The sequence below is a fragment of the Daktulosphaira vitifoliae genome, unplaced genomic scaffold (assembly GCF_025091365.1).
Source record: "Daktulosphaira vitifoliae isolate Bord-2020 unplaced genomic scaffold, ASM2509136v1 Scaffold_4, whole genome shotgun sequence".
Taxonomy (NCBI): Eukaryota; Metazoa; Arthropoda; class Insecta; order Hemiptera; family Phylloxeridae; genus Daktulosphaira; species Daktulosphaira vitifoliae.
In genome coordinates this window covers 32,655,189-32,673,152 of record NW_026099575.1, presented here as the reverse complement: position 1 = coordinate 32,673,152, position 17,964 = coordinate 32,655,189, and the positions used below count along the sequence as shown (strand labels likewise).

At 28.9% G+C, this 17,964-nt stretch overlaps 1 long non-coding RNA gene across 1 annotated transcript; it reads right to left on the bottom strand.

Annotated features, from left to right (window-relative positions):
- Positions 1-9,635: 9,635 nt before the first annotated feature.
- LOC126904693 (uncharacterized) lies at positions 9,636-12,095 on the bottom strand. The gene is made up of 3 exons (XR_007703800.1): positions 11,519-12,095; positions 10,944-10,961; positions 9,636-10,860 (listed from the first exon to the last, which is right to left on the bottom strand). It is a non-coding gene; the product is annotated as an uncharacterized LOC126904693 (long non-coding RNA).
- Between the last annotated feature and the right edge of the window lie 5,869 nt (positions 12,096-17,964).

The following is a 17,964-nucleotide window of genomic DNA, read 5'->3' as shown; positions in this document are numbered from 1 at the left end:
AAGTATATCCAATGAAAGATGTATATAAATACTACTTCTCATGAAAAAATTGTATTGATCCATACATTTTTTAAAAAGTTATAGCACTTTAAAGTAAAAAATGTAAATTATAAAATCGAAAATTTTCACACAAAAATAGCATTCGGTAGCCGTTTTCACCATGAGGACAAGTCCAAAGGTCAAATTTTTTTTTTTCAAATTAAAGTATATTACATTAACTTTAATTTAAGATATATATAAAAGTGTCAGACCTTCCGGAACATTTTCAAAAGTTATGTTGAAAAAGTAAATTTGTTGTGAAAAAGTTGTCATTTTAAATCCCCCCCTGTGGGCAGGTTAAGTGTCAGATTTACAAAAAAAATATACCAAATGATAGGTAAAGACATCAAGCATCTATAAAAAAAAAAATTATATTGATATGTTCATTTTTGAAAAAGTTACGGCAGTTTTTAGTAAAAAAAATTGAAAAAATTTCGAAAATTAGCGATTTTTAAATTTGTAATTTTTTTGGAGGTTTCCCCCATTTATGGGGAACGAGGGAAATTTTTTCAATTTTGAAGAGTAATGTCTTTGACTAGATACGATTTGTGATTTTTTGACGTATCGTTGAAAGAAATCCGTTCGGTGAGAGCTGAGAAAAAGTGGTAACAGACAAAAAAAAAAAAAAACACATCATAGTAAAACCAATACCTTCTCAGCTTCGCATCGAAGCTAAAAAAAATATAAAAAAAATTTTTTACGTCTTTTAGTTTTATATATTTCTTGATTTATTAGCTAAAAGTTATTTTTTAGAATCATCATTAACTTAAAGTGGTATCAACTTTATTTTTTTAAATGGCAACTTACATATTTAACTAGCTTATAAAATAGAAAGTAATCTTATAATGAAAATGACTAGGCGATAAAATTAGCAGCATCCACTCCAAACTTCCATGCTAATTAGTATCATTGTTAGATTTTGAATTGTGAGCTTTTAAACTTACAACTTTACTTAATATAATTAAACCTTCGATTAATGCTCACTAATGTAATAAAATTAACATGAATAAATAAAATTGAATTACAAATAAATATTACTTCGATTAACTAAAATTTGATATGATAATGAAAGAAAAATTTTAATTAATGACAAGTTAATCTAAATAATTCGAAACTTTAAAAATATTTTCTTCAGTATAAAAATAGTTCTTCATGTAACAAATATATTCAAAACAATTTTTAATCCTTCTATATTCAAATATGCTTCCTCTAATTAAAAAAAATCGAATTGAATCGACAAAAGCTAAAGATTGTATGGAACTAGAATGAATAAGATATTTTTAATGATTATATAAAGAAGTATAATATTTATTGTAATATGAGTTTGATTAGCAGATCAGTGTTCTTAAAACTTATAATCTGTTAAGTTTCTTTACTAAGAAAGTATAAACGCATAAACATTGAAAACAAAGGATTCAATGATATTCTCAGTAAACTTACTAAGTACCAGACTATTAGTATTATTTAATAATATTTAAGAAATATTTTGCACGCAGAACTAAATCCTTAATAAAGTTGTTTTACTCAAGTTGATAAAAATAATATTTGTACGTATTTGATGCTTCATTTATCAAAGAAAAATAATATTTTCATAAATAAATAAATATTTTAAAACTAATTAATATTTAATTATAATTTTTAATTTCTTTATACGAATTTTTTCCTTTTTTCGTGAGATGAAATCATTATCATTTACTTTACACACACTGAAAAAAAAACTATAGTTAAATCAACATAGTTATTTTTAATATAGATCTAACATTTTTTTTTTAATAACAACTTTATTAGGAGTATAAAAAATGTATCAAAGTAACAAAATTATTATTAATTTAACAAAAATAAATGTTCGCTCTGTTTGAATGCGTTTTACACACTCCTAAATGATTAATAGTTATGATTTCTTGTGATGCAATTCTTAGATAATTTTATAATTCCGACCAAACTGAAACGGATGTTCCTTGCGTGTTTTTTGTGTCACTAGTTGCACGTGTCAGGTCTATTTTTTCGTTTTTGTGAAAAGTAATTTGAAATAAAAGGTAGTGATCCATAGTGATAAGACGAACACGTCACCGTTTTATGTTATGACTGAGAGTTGTGTCGTGAGCAGAACATTTCGATGTTGTTAATGTGTAATACCTACTTGACTTTATAGACAATATAAAATCGAACCCATTAGATGAATACTTTTTTATTTAGAAACGTTTTTGAACAAAATCGACTAAAGTTGCTCTATTGTTAACGGAGTGAATAGTGACTTGAATTGAGTGTCACATAAACAAAATACTTCACTAAATAATTCTGTGAAAAAGGAGTGGACATTTTTACAACAGTGGAAAACACCATCTGCTTTTTTATATTCTTTATAGACTTGTAGGTAGAAAGAACTTTAAGTGTTGTAAAACAATTTTTTTGATTTAACCTAAAAGTTATTCCTTAAATTAGGATACTTTAATGAAAAAATCTCAATTTACATTGAAATAAATTTACTGATAATATATTCTTTACTATTCTATTAAGAATATTTTTTTTTATTTTTCATATATTATTTTTCTTATGTGATTTGAATTTATATGGCTTAATTATTTTCAACTATGTCCAGAAACTATTAATTATTAATATCACAAAACTAATAAAGAATAGAGTTTATTTTTTCAAAATCTTAACTCTAACAATAGAACGATCTTTGAATAACTTTTTTAAAAAATATTCATTTAAATTAAGAACTGTAATACAAAAAGCTTTGCCATTCACAATAATACAAAAAGAATAAATAAATTAATAACATTTATTAAATTATTGCTATTCATAAAATATTTTAATTAGTTTTAATTTTTTCTAATTAATTAAATTTAAAATATAGTAATTACTATATTTTTATGATTATTTTCATATTTTTTGTTTAATTTTATAATATTTCTTAATACTTAGCTGTTTCTAAATTTATGAATTATTTATAATTTCACTTTAGTTGCTATATCTTTCAGGTAATTCTGTAAAAAGTATGCAAGCATGTATAATTTTTTAGTTTCTTGATAAGAACAATGTCTATAGTTTATAAATCGACCATATTAATTCTAGGAAAACATTTTCATTTTATTTAAAAAAAAGATGTATAATATAATATATAATAATAATAATAAGACATTCAATATATAATCTTAATTACTTTTAATTAAAAGCAATAAAGTATTTGTAACATTTACAACCACTAAAACTATTTATTAAATATAAAAATTTAAAAATACCATAGAAATTAAGTAAATATATTTATATTGCCTAAATATTAAAATAAATAAATAAGAAATGAAATTGAATTGTTAAGTCATAATATAGAAGTCGGATGAAAAATTTCAAACAAAAATATTTTTATTAAAAAAAATAATAATAAATGTTTATTTAAAAAAAAAGCGGTTATAAAACTTATACAAGTTCTTAAATTTGAATAGTTTGAATTTCTTCTTATCATTTCAGTTGTTATAAAATGTATTTTAAATTTGAATAAACGCAAAAGAAAAAATTGAGATAGCGCAAAATGCAGAAATACAAAACATACGATAAAATAAAAATACATATTATTCAATTTCTTTGCGTACTTGGTTGAAGTCTACAATACACGATATAATAATATGTGCGTTGCATAGTATATTACTATTATTATATCTTATTCATTGATTTATTCTTTTATGAACATTTGAATGCCTTATCTATTTTTTAGCTTCCAGTGAAACGTGACCTTTTTAAATAAAATATAATAACATTATTTGGGGTCAACAAGTTCAACTTTTAAAAGCCATCGTTTCGTTTCTTTGCCGATACTCCGAAGCCACGAAAAGGTTTTTTTTTATAGATGTGCGTGTCACAATTTCGCGTTGTCATCTCTATGAATTGACAATAGTAATGATATTATTGTAATAGCATTAAAAATTCTAGCCGGTGGTTTCATATGAAAAGTCATAGTTAATAATATGCGTCCACCACACGCACAAATTTGGTTCGGTAGTCATAAATGCATACTGCGTATTATATTTATGTGTAATCAAATTATGATTTGTTGTAGTTTATTTTTTCTAATTCTGTTAAATTGATCAAGACGTGTAGGCAGCAACTGAAACACATAAGGTGTGATTGTTATTCCGTATATTTTTTACCTCCGTATTGTTGTGTCCGGAGCTTTTCAGACCACTCAAGGTTTACGGTATTGTTTGATCTCATTAGAAGAGATTTTAACAATACCACGTTCGTCCCCTCGAGTAATAATAATAACTACGAGACCGGTTTGATTTTTCTCTTTTTTTCTTACTTCCCTCTCGTGTCTTCTCTCGCTCGATGTTTCTTTGAGCCGGTTGTCGCCTTTTTATTGTTTTTTTTTTTCTGTTTACCGTGTACTACGGCGTTGTCGTCAGTGTGGCGAACTATTTTTTAATATCATCTACGTTTATTGACCGCCACTGATTCCATCGTTCTGGAAGTCCGGTCGGCAAAAATCAACGTCGAAAACCGGTTCGGAGCTTAGTGTGCGATCACCCCGCACAGGACGAACATCGCAAAACCACAACTGAAACTCACTTACTACGTTTGCCTTTCGTACTCCATTACATGGCCGTTTTAATCGGTTTATAAACACACTGATAGTTGATGACTTAGAAACCAATGTTATCTCATATTTTTTTTACAAAATTCGAAAGCGATCGTGATCGTACCCCTGAGAACGTAATTGAACTCTACACCTTTACCATATCGCCGCTTACGACTTTGCCGAGAAGCTCGCAAATTTGCATATATTATCGTTCTAGTGGAAATGGCTTGCCAAATGAATTTAGATTCTGGAGAGTCGTTTTCATTGGCCCCGTTATTTGCATCATTACTTGGCAGAAAAAGTTTGTCGGGGAGATAAAAACAAGGAACGATAGTGCCGTATCGGAGCACAATTCATATATTTGGTTCAATGATAATAACTTTTAATTTGAAAAAGTTTTAATGGTCAAAAAAAGCATAAACTGCATGATAAATTAAATTTATCATTATTATTTTTATTTACGAACAAACTCGTAAAATACGGACGAAAATCGGAAATAACGTTAATACTGTCGGCCACCCAGACAAGTCGTAAATGGCGAGTGATGCTGTTAGTATTAAACGTTTAGGTACACAATCGTTGGTACATAAAATTTTGATGTGACGTCCTAAACGAGCCAACAGATCTCGGTGACGGTAAGCCTGCCAGTATTTTATGACTTCTAAGTCGCATTTTATGAACATTCGAATGTCTTGTACTTGCCAAGAATATGATATTAACTTGGTGCGTACAATTGCTACCGCGCGTAGATAACAAGTTATTGCCTTGTTTTCTTACTAGGAAAAATAACATTGTGGTGTCAACAAACGCGAAAATCAAAAAAATTATACAAAACATCAAAGTCAATAGTGTCTTCATAAAGTACAGTACTCCGTCTGTCATAATTTACACGGTTAAAATCGATAAATAGCTTTATTATTTCGTCACGATTTTTTATGTGTATTCGATATTTATCGAATATTATGTTTTACGTCTCTGAATATATTTTACAACGGAAGCTATTGCGGTGAATCAAATATATTCATACAAATCAGTTACGAAACGTGAGGTGCATTTGAACATGCACAGCACAGAATTTAACTGTTGAAATCGAGAACATTTTCATATTCGTCAAAACTAAATAAGGGAATCAATATAATTATAATTGTAGTTTATCGATATTTTTATTGAAATACAATTACACGAATAATAGTCTTGTAAATTTCACTGTAATAACTTCTTAGTTTCGCATCAGAGTTAAAATCAATCAATATAAATTACCGCGGCGAACAACCGTGGGCTTTGAATCTTCACTTTCAATTTGACTAAATCTAATTTGACAACAGAGGGAACAACGAGCAACCCATTCACGGTGATAACAATACTGAAATTTTACAATTAAAAATATGTAATACTGACCAAGGCCGTCGGTGAAAATCAATTTTTGTTTCGAAAATGCCAAAAGAACACAATCGGTTCGTTACTTTATTGTCACCGAAATAATAATGGGTATTAATACGCGCATATCGATAATAACAACAAATAATATTGTATTTTATATATTGTATTTGACACATATGTTTCAAATGATATCACCTTGGATCCCCTCTGTCTCGGTGGCTTATAACGTGTCATGAAGTAGTGCTTGTAGGCATTACAGTCACGATACAAATGTTACTACTTCTAATACGACTACGATATTATTGCAGCTGCACACAGATACAGACTGTCATGGGCATATAATAACTTGACCGTGCAGATTATATTCTTGAGCGTGTGCGACGATAACACATTCTAAATAATGACAATACGTTAATCAGCACACACACACACACACACTTATGTCGTAACTGTAAAATATAAGAATCGGTCCATTATGTTGTGTGTTCAACATGTATTTATATAAAACAGTGAATTTGATACTGTCGATATATTTTTTAGGAATTATGCGATTCGTCACGGGTGTCTGTAATTTCAACGTCGTTGTCATCGACACGCGATGTAGAATAGTAATAATACACTATAGTGTCTGTACGCTGCAGTAATTTATCGTCACGGCTACTAAAATTAAAGATTCAAATGTTACATTGGTGGTTAGTATTTCGGTGAATTATAATATAAAGTTTAATTAAAAGATACATACAAACGAGAATGTTTTGTGGACTAATTAAAAAAAATTTAAGTCTACAAAATGTAAAAATGACACAGTAATCTGTTGTTTTTAAGAAGAAGAGATTGTCGTTTTTGTAGTGTGCTGTTATTTTGCATATGTCTGCGTTTTCCCGAGGCACCGCTCTAATTATAATTTTAAAAATAATATTTTTCATACTATTCTCATTGTATAGAAAAAAATTTAGCCAATTTTTGGGTCAATCCGATAGTATTACCACTTGGTGTGATGAGTTCGATTTAGAGACCATAAAAATAAAAAACGTAATGAAGCCATAAAAAATAAAATATTAAAAACCAATATAAATGACAAAAAATCATGAAGCCATAGAAATATATAAAAATTAAGAAGCAATAGAAATATATAAAAATTAAGAAGCAATAGAAATATATAAAAGCTATAAATTCTAATATTAAATGTTAATAAGAAGATAAGACAAGTTATAAATTTATTTTAATTTTAACGGGAACTCACACTCCATCAATTTTTATACTAATAATAAAAGCCATAAGGGAACACGCCAGAAAAATTAATGTAATAAATTTAAAACATCATATTTCGTAACTATACTGAAATTCCTATAACTTTTCTTTAAACGCGGACTCATAAAATAACTACCCTAAGCTGAGTAGAGATTAATTAATTTTGTTTTGACGCTCAACATGTATGGAATACAATAAAGTTTAACCTTCGTCATTACAGAGTAATTAGTAACAATTGTTCAAGGCAAAATAAATATAATCGATTAGGCATTTTAGAAGTGTAGGAAAACTTATACAAAGTTCCAAATTCAATTTGAACAAAACGTTAAAAGCGTTTCAAGATAAAAATATAATTATGCATTTTTATATAAAGAAATGTTTTTTTTTTATTTTTAATTAAAAAAACAATGCATGTCTGATAATATTCAGTCAACTGGAAAAAGTAGTTTACATAATTTTAATATGAATATTTTACAGAAAACTCTCGAGAGAAAAACTAAATAAATAAAAGTTTGTGCTTAAAAAAATGTATTCAAACGACAACTGTGCGTTCTATCCATTCTTTTACTTAATACCAAAAGCTGTATAAGCTGTGGTTCACCGAGTGTACTGACGAGTGTGAAGTCATACTACTTGAAAAGTTTCCCTGAGTGTAAACTTGGATTTCAGAAAAACAACACGTGCTTATGAATAGTGTACTGTTTTTGTAATTTGTGCACCTGTTATTGGCACTTTGACACTTTAATGATTTATATTTTTAATGTTTTTTGAACTAGTCAAATTACTAATCCATAACTAGTTGTAATTATAATAGTTTTTTACGGTATTAAATCGATATTTTAGTTTCGATACGAAGCGAGAAAACATTCATCATAAACAATCGTAGTTTTTACTATGATGGTTTTTTTTACTGTCACCTCGTGTACACAGGTTATTCTGGATTAATATTGTTCAATTATACACCAAATATTAACCAAATTGGCTCTGTAGAAGCTCTCAAAAGTGTAATAAAATTACTATTTTTTATTTTTTGCAGAAATATCTCATTTTGAAATCGCGTACAATTAAATTATTCTTTCTGAATAACAAATCACTATAATTTTTTTTTAATAAATTTATTCGTAAAAATCTTTAAGTAGAAATATTACATATAATTAACTTCTTTTAAATAAACCTTTTTGAAAATCTAACTATAATCCTAAGTAAGGAAGCGTTTTAAAATAGCCATTCAACACAATCATTATTTTTTTTTCAATTTAATTTTTGACAATGATCTGGAAATGTCCCCTAAAATATATTTTTAAGATAAATTAAAGATAATTTAATGTACTTTATAATAAAAAAGAAATTACTCCAGCCTAAATTTTTATCATATCAAGTAAGTTAGTTGACTAATATTAATTTTTTCAAACATTTTTTAGGTAATAATTATAGAAACCGAATGTTTTATATATATATAACACAATTAATTGTTATATGTATATTTAAGTTTTTTAAATCTAAATAAAAATTTAATTAAACCATATTAAATTTCAAAACTGATATTTTTTTCGGTTTTTAAAGTCAAATTTTAAGTAACAATGAATATTTCAAAGGCAATACCTATTAATACCTTTGTAAAAAATTTTTTTAACGCCTATTAAAAAATATTGGATATAGATGAAATAATTTACTAAATATGAGTAAACTTGACAAAAACCGAATTTATTTCGGTTTATAGTTCTGACCTCAATAATAATCTATCTGCATTGTTAACATTTTTTTTCAGAATAATTTGGACAATTTTATATTTCTTATTAGGTAAGAATTTACCTTTCATTTATCATTGGAACATTCAGCAAAATTCACTACGATTAACACTCAACATTTCTTTTGGCTGGATAAATGATTTTTCTTTAACTCCATTTGATACTTTTTTGAGTATTTATACCGTTTAAGAGGTATGAAATTTATTTTGTTCTCACGCTAGTTCTAATACTAGTATTAATCACAAACAGCGCGTTAGAGTAATTAGGTTTTTTTTTAAGAGAATAGTTAATTAATTTCAATATTTTAATCCGTTAATGTTAATTACTCCGCATTAGTGAATTCTATACCTAAAACACAGCAATTTGAACACTATGTACCTTACCAAAAATTAAAATCCAACATGTAAATTGATTCCTTACATCACATATTGAAAAATAAAGAATAAAATATAATTTTATTTCCTATAGTGTTGTACATTTAAAAAAAACGTAAATCATATATATTTTTTTTAATCAATACGATAGAGTTTTTTTGTTTTTATTTATTTATTTATTTGTACAATTTATACATCATAGAATTTATAAAGTACAACATAATACAATATCTTAATAAGCAATATTTTATGGCAGATATCGTTGGAAAATTAAATGAAGTTGTTAAAAAAGAGAATAGGACACGTTTAAATCGAGAACATTGAATCTCTCAAGAATGATTCTATTTATTTTTAATATTATTGCATACTTTGGATAATTTATGGTGAAACATGTATCAATTTGTGATTGTTTAAATGCCTTTGTTCCTATAATTTAAGTCATTCGACAAAGATAAATTTATAAAAAATATGATTAAATAAAATGTAATTTTTTAATTACTTGTTTATTTTAGTAAATAAAACAATTAAAACTTTAAATCGTTCGAAACAAAAAATATTTTTAGTCCATATTCCGTATTAATTTATCCCACTGAAATTGCATGGACGTTGAGAGTTAAGATATGTTTTCATATTTTGTAGGATTCGTTCAACTGTAACGGACACCAAGTATATATGAACGAGATCCGTCGTGAGGGGGTGCGAAATGGGCCCCTGCAGGAAGCCTCGTGCTTTGTTGTAACACCCATCATATCCAGTAAATGACTAAAAAATCGATTTTTCTAGCGCCCGTACTGGTGTGAACGTATGCAGAAAAATATTTGTCGAAATTGAACGTTTTCAATGGTCCTTTCCAACTAGTACACACAACATGAATTTTGTCCAGGTAAAAATACTAATAATTTGTAATCGATCCGCGAGGAGGGAAATGCACTTACATCACAGACCAATTATTATAGTTACTATACAATTGTGATTGTTATTTATCGTCATTACATGTATTGATTGGTACAAGGGCAGCAAAGACCGTGTGGCTTGTAGTAGCGATTGCGGATAGAATTGTGCCGTCAATGTCACCGTAACACACGGTAAGGTACAAGGACATCAAACGTATTTGACATCTGGTTAACTGTACGGCAGACGTGTTACGCGGCTAAAAGAACTCACGTTGCTCGAACGACCGATTTCCTTAAAACTTATTAATTGATTTTATTGTACACTGCAGTGACAAAACCGCGATTCCCATAGGAGCGACCTCTCTAGACAGTCATTGTATTTTTTTTAATTGTAAACTATTTATTTATTGACAAGTTTCTATAGATTGTAAATTATAATAAAAACAAGCATATACTTGGCTCTCATACTATTAGGAAATATGGGCTTACGTAGAAAGATACCTTATAGTTCTTACCTTGGCTGGGAATGTTCAAATCTGATAAAAATCTCGATCTAATTTCATACTTTGTAATCTTTTAAATTAAAAAATGATTGCGAACTAGAAACATAAAAAAAGTTTGAAACGTGCAATATAAAATTTTGTATTCGGCTTACTGTTTTTTTAATAAATTTATTACTTACGTAGGTATTCCTAGAGCCCTTCAAAAAAGATAAATAAATGTAAATTATGAGCCTTATTAATAACAGAGTCTTAACACGATATCTTTTGGCAAAAAAAAAAAATATTAAGATATGTCGTATTTTCGAAGAAAAAAAAAATACTCGTTAAAATTTCGAGTTTTAATTATTTTCTAACACTTAAATGATACCTAAACATTAAACAAAAACATATTATTACACACCAAAATGATAACAATATAATTTAATATGAAACAATAATAACAATATTCAATTGACTAACAAAGACGAATATTTAAAAAATTCAAATATCGAAATAAAAACCATACTGAAATAGTGGTTTTGATTAAGGTTATAGTTTTTACGTTTTTTTTTTTTTTGGTTTCGGTTTTGTAATTTTCAAAGGGTTTGGTTTCAAACCAGGTTTTTTATGTTTCGGTTCCTAACCACATGCGAAAATAGTTAAGTTTCAAATATTTCAACTAATACATTTTTTCAATCATTCAAACTGTACATAATTAAACAGCGCTATTTAAATCGGAATATGATTAAAACATCGTATTTCATATGGTAATTACCTTATTAAATTTTTATATTAAAAAAAATTAAGTTTCCAGAAACAATATAGATTTTTTCTTAGTGATTTAAAACGTTGGGTGTAATGATATCCGAGTTAAATCGTTTTAGAATAGCCACAAATACATTTAACATAAACATTTCTAGTATTCATATCCTTTGGAAAATTTATCACTAAATACATAATAATATAACTTGGCATTAACTTTATAAAAAACAATTTGCCATATAGATTTCAAACGAACATTCATAATTTTTTTTTGCCACTTCATATACTCGTGACCGATTTTAATGATGAGCATTACTTCCAATACGAAATAATCGTTCTCTGCGAATGTGCAATGCAGTAAATACAACACACTGAGTGTAATGTGTTTGTTTAGGTGTACGGACTTATAGTTTTAAGTGTTTTTTGTAATTTAAAGTGATCAAGCATAACGAATTGGTTTCACACATAAATAAACAGTAGAACTCCTTAGTAATTGAAACTTAGAAGGTATGTGTTAACTAGACACTTCTCTTAGGCTAAAAATAGCTTGTTAATTATTGTAGCTAAAAATACCAGAGAAGTACTTACAATTTAATTAATTTCCATTCAATGACAATTCCTAGTTGAAATCGTACACAGCTTAGTTAATGAGCAAATGGCGTATTTTATATTTAAAACATATTCAAATGGATAGGTAGAAAAGTAAAATATTTGCAAAATATTATTTTCCATTTTTTTCTTTGTCATAATAAAAAATAATAAGAATACGTTATATTCTTATAATTCGAATCACTCGATACTAAACTAATATGCTATATAATAAAAAAAAAATAAAAATTGCATAAAATAAGAGAGACTTCGTAATAATAGTCATAAATAATAATTTTTTAACTTGTTAACGATTCGTACAGGATAAGTAAGTGATTACAAACGATGATTATATGGACGGGTTGATACTGTGGCAATTTTGCTAACACATTAAAATTGTCCATTAGTAATAATGTATCTAATGCGTTAAATTGCAGCGATTTACATAAAAATGTTGTCGGGCAAACAATTTTTTTTTTTTGTGTTTATAAAAGTCATTCTACCGTGTACTTGATGGATGTATTTATTGTGTTTTTATTTACATCAATACAACTAGTGAATTTGCATTTTTTCATCGAATGAATCTAATTATCAATGAAACACGCAGATTACACTAATTTACTGACCTGAAAAACATGAATTTGTTTTCACAATCATATAACATAATGAAAAAATAAAGTTTCAACGCAAGTTACTGTATTGTATGTGTTGCCGTTCGGAACACAGGTGTTTTATACCATTTTATTTCTTATGGAGAGCTATCATTTCAAATTTAAATTTATAATTACACGTCAAGCATATAAGGCAAATAGAAAAGGTACTAATTATACTTTATTAATAAATTCAACAATAGTATAATTTTTCTGACTCGGTATTTTTGCATGGTAATTTGCAAATATGAGTCACGTCAAATTAAACAAAAAATTATCATTGTTTGCTTAAGGGAAATTTAAATTTCCCTCCTACAAGGAATTTAACACGGAGAATGCGAATGTTAATTAAATAAACAAGAATATTTCACTCAGAAAATTCGATGAACTAATATAAAAAAAATGTATTTTTAATTAAATAATTCCGTTTGCATTATGTATTATCCGAATAATTATATTATCTTGTTTAATATATAATTCGTGATTATTTATAAAATCAGGAGAGTCTGTTGGGGTGTTTGCTACCAACAGGATGAATAACAAAAAGTGTTTACAATAGTTAATGGTCGTCGAATGAACTCAACGAAAACACGCGCCTTTTAGTAAGAAACGTGTAGAACAGCGTTGAATTTTCATTCTTAAACGTGTAACGTTTTTTATTTACATAAATGGATAATTTAGTGTGTAACGTACTGAACACACATTAGTCAACACAGGATGTTTTTCTGGGAGCAGGACATCCGTTCTTTGGAAGATTTTTAAAAGGGTAACTGATACTAATTTGTCACTGTGCAGTGGAATAGAACATTAACTTGTTTCGAGTATGAAATCCAAAACGAAAAATTGCACTTAAAAAAAAAAAACGCGTTGTCGTAATAAACTTTGTAAGGTATCTTGCTGTACACGCATGGCTGAGAAAGGGAAATAAATAAAAAAAACCAATCGAAGTACGTTTTATGAATAATTCAACAAGTCGTAAACGCCGTCAAAGATGGAACAGCTGTTTTGACATTATGAAACAACATTGATGGCGTACCGGAATAATTTTTATGAATCTCATCGGCGTTATTATTGTTTTTTTTTTTATCTGTTTAATGTTATTTGACTCTTATGGTTTTTAAAAAAAAGAAAGAAAAATTATTTTCGGAAACAATTTATTGACTTATGAGAGTCTTCAATGTCACTGTTGTTATACCAACAACATTGACCGTATTAAAACGACAAAATATAGATAATATTGTCATTCGCAGGATTAAAATTTAAAAGAAAAACATAAAACTCGATGAAAATTTTCTATCGAATAAAACGCGATATTTTAAATAAATAAATAGAAACAAATGACCGTTCTTTCAATGATTTAAAACAATGGTAATCCGCAAATGACATGAACATAAAAATCAAAGTCGTCGAGTTAAACGTTATTTTATCTTCTACGAGGATAACGATGCTCCGACTGATGAGACGGTCCTGTTACGAGGGTGTTGGAACGTTCCACACAGACGTGATGACCTATGAATGTCAACGTATTCTGCCGCTTGGTTGTGTGAACGTACCCGAGACCGTTTATCTCGGAGACGGATGATTGATTAGTGTAGTCACCGTGCGGCGGTGGTATACACGCCGTGTTATTAATCACCTGTGTCGTGGAAGACGTCTCGCGCGGAGTAGGGTCGAACCTTAATACTTTTTCCCCACGTCCTCGAACGTTTCGCCCCATTCACCAAGACGGGTATTTTACGGTCAGGGTTGCTATCCGGGCACGCCGACCAGACTCGTTCACACACCGTGGATAATAGCCGTGTACGTCCATGGACACAAATCGTAAGCGTACAATGCATTGTACACACATGTACCCAGACGGAGACGGTTAGGTGCATAGCCGCACAAACTGCCCATCGGGCTGCCGGTGGGTAATTTTCGTGTTGGCCGCCTCCGCGGTCGGACCGTCCGTGCGCTGAGGACACGCACAAGGTCGGGGTTCCTTCACACGAAATTCCCAACGCACAACGTATCATTATATTACTTTACGGGAATGTGCCCAACGTGGACAACCGTTAATTACAATACGTTTGCACAAAACGTCTGATGATCGGTCCCATCTTCTTGGCCGCACCTTATGAATAACCTAGTGCTCATACACACACACACACACTTTGCAGCGTACTGAACGCGTGTCTATGTAAATAGTACTTTTTCAGCTCTGCCGTTTACAGTAATGATCGTAGCTGTCCTGGACGGTTTACGCGTCAGTGTTCTCCTGCGCTGAACTTGTTTTTTGTACTCGAAAAGTGCAATCGTTTCTGATACTTGAAAAGTAATTCTCGCGTTACCTTATAATTTTTATAATTAAACAGCTATTTATATAATGAACAATTCATTAGAATCGAATTAACCACCAGGTGGATTGACACCGCTCGAGTACTATAATTTCGTTGGCCGGTTGACCAACCCAACCGATAAATAGCATTTAATTTTAAATAAAAAAATTTACACAGTTGTCAAGTGCCTGAACCCGAAAAACACAAGACCACGGGTTCAATTATCAAATACTATAATTAATTATAAATATTTAAATAGTAATAAAAATTAACCATATTATAGTACACTATTTAATAATATCGTGGCGATACATGGGAATATATTATTTATTTTATTACCTCTTTTTATCTAAATAAACATTATAATATAGAAATATTGCTAACATTTCAGAACAATAATAATGGTAAATTACGACTAAAAATATCTATAGTTAATAACAATCGACGTATATCATTATAAATTACCAATAGAGTTATTCATTTTACGATACTTTTAATTCGTTCAAACATTTACGAAATGTAATTAATGGGTTGAACGGATATACGGTCTATTTACTGTTAATTGGGAATCACTAGAAACATCTCAAAAAATAAGTAAAAAAAAAAAACCATTGACCGTTTACGATTCCGGTGTAGCTTTGCTCCAATGAAATGATAATTTAAAAAATTATCGTGAAGCCAAATAGGTAAGTCATGCGTACAAAAACAATAAACGAAAATAATTGAAGGCCACTCTAAATCATAAAACTGAGTCTCAGTTTTCGACTATCATTTGTCTTATAAGAACTTTAGGATAATTTAATTTACGGCCTATAAGTGTACTCGAATAAAAACAATATTATCTGTTATTTGAACAAGATAAATTTACAAATGGTCATCACATGCGGGTTTATAATAAGAATTGATCACTCGCGGCTAATGTTATATAAAATAAAAAAAACATTAGTTTAAATCTATTTTTCTGGCAAAGATTGTTGGAAATTTGCGATTAATTATGTTGAGCTATCTTAAATTTATAATCTCTTCGTGTTTGAATAGGCGCACAGTATTTTAGGTCAAAAGTATTTTCAATTAATGTGAAAAGTCTTGTAAACTCGTCAATCTAAAACTATATTAGTTTATCTTTCACGGAAGTGATAAAAATGTAACCCCTTCTTTAAAAATATAAATCCCTAAATCCCGAGAATAAATCTTAAGCAAGTTAATATTACATCGCACGAATGTTTCTACTATAAATCCGGATAACTTTTTATCACTTTTAAATAATAATTTTAACGTGTTTTCATTTCAACGCAAATTCATTTTAATTGAAGCCTACGAGATAATTATTTTAAGTGAAATCATTCGTTTCAATGAACTTTATTTATATTCGTCAAACACATTTTACCTTTATTTAAACATTTTTAAATCTGCCAGACCATAATTTCATACTCCTTGCAAAATTAAAAAAGATTCTTCGTAAAAAAAAGCGAAATTACTTAATTTACGTTATAAATATTTACCATAATGTTATTATACAATTATCAATTAGATTTTTTTTTAATAATCAAAGACGTGCATACAATAACTAGACACGTTTAGTGTTTTTATTTTTTGAAAATTCAGCACCGTCAAACTCAGGGGCGATGGTTAAACTTGGGGCAGTTAAATATTTTGTGTTCCTTAACAATTTTCCTAATGCTGTAGACTGATACAACTAAAACGATAATAGATATTTAACTGCACCGAGTTGACTGTATTATTGCGTTGTAGGAATAGCTTTATAAATATGTACACAGCTGTAATAGTATCATTTAATATTTTTTTAATCAGTCTAGAATTATATTATATCATTGACAAACATTATTTCGGTAAATCATTAATTCAATGTAAAATAACTGCTCTTGCAGCTAGTTATTTCTAGAAATTGTTACATTAGCTCTCAACGGAAGAATTATCTGTTATCGACAAAGTTTAATAATCGAGCAGCATTTATTAAATATAGTTTGTTTCCAATTCGTTTCTTTTCCGCTTGAACAATTCGAATGCATTGAAAAAGTTGATTTGGCGTTACAAAAAATCTTAAAAGTCACTGGAAGTTTATTTTATTTCCAAGTAGTCATAAATACTAGCATAATGTTCCGTAAAACTTGGAAGCAGTCTAGAAATATCACATATGTGTTAATTGTTTCTTAGCTGTTGAGACGGCACAAAAAAATATCTTTGAATTATAATGACCTTTTAATGATAGGCAAAGGATAATCTTGCGGGTTCCTTGACCTGATGTTTCGTGATCGGGTTGAAAGTCGACAATGGTGCAATATTATAATAACGTCGGACGAAGAGTAAGCAAAACTCGATGGGTTTAACATTGAATTAATTTTAACCGACTGCGTTTACTTAGAATCAGAAAAATAACTTAATGACACCGTCTATTTTATAGTTTTGGCCGACATTTTTTATGTTTCACAAGAATCACATCGGCAATGAGCGTGAAATTTGAATCGTACAAACAGCTTGTTGTCTTAGGTTATCCGTGCGATCTTCGGACACAATTTATGAGTTACAATGAGCGTTTGCTACAGTGACACGAATAGCAAATCGCTAAGGTTCATATCAAAAATAATGTCATTGAAAATCAAATGAAAGATTCCCATGTGCGGGAGACGTGATCGCCTCCTGTAGATGCTCACGGTTCGTATCGTCATTGGTTGTTTAAACAAGGCCACTGTCGCCTATACAATCTTATTACTCGGTTTTTCTATACCAACCCCGAGTTTCATTTTATAAATACATTATTATCACTACAATGTGCATCTTCCGTGAACAATAATAATAACCAATACGATATATATCCTGCTAAGCACTGGCGCGCATAGAGTCATCCACACGGTTTTAAAGGGCTCGGCGGGTTAGCCCTTTTA